Consider the following 293-nt stretch of genomic DNA (forward strand, 5'->3'; position numbering starts at 1 on the left):
GATTTCGACTCCGCCATGACAAAAGTGATCAAACTTCTATGGTTAGTTAGTTAGGTGACGTCACTTCTGCATGCATAAAACTATATTCTGTAGGTATGACTGTTACTGAAGCTACTGTTACACTGTAGGGCAGCCAGAATCGTTTATAACCTCCCGCGCGACATGCCCTCTGAAAATGTTCGTAAAACAGCTAAATGGGACTCTTTATTCGACATATATCAGGTCAAAATAGCCACTTTAATTTATAATATCTACAATCGCATAAGGAACATTTAATCCAAAGGAAAGAGTCT

Source organism: Montipora foliosa, chromosome 2 (assembly GCF_036669935.1).
Source record: "Montipora foliosa isolate CH-2021 chromosome 2, ASM3666993v2, whole genome shotgun sequence".
In the NCBI taxonomy this organism is placed as follows: domain Eukaryota; kingdom Metazoa; phylum Cnidaria; class Anthozoa; order Scleractinia; family Acroporidae; genus Montipora; species Montipora foliosa.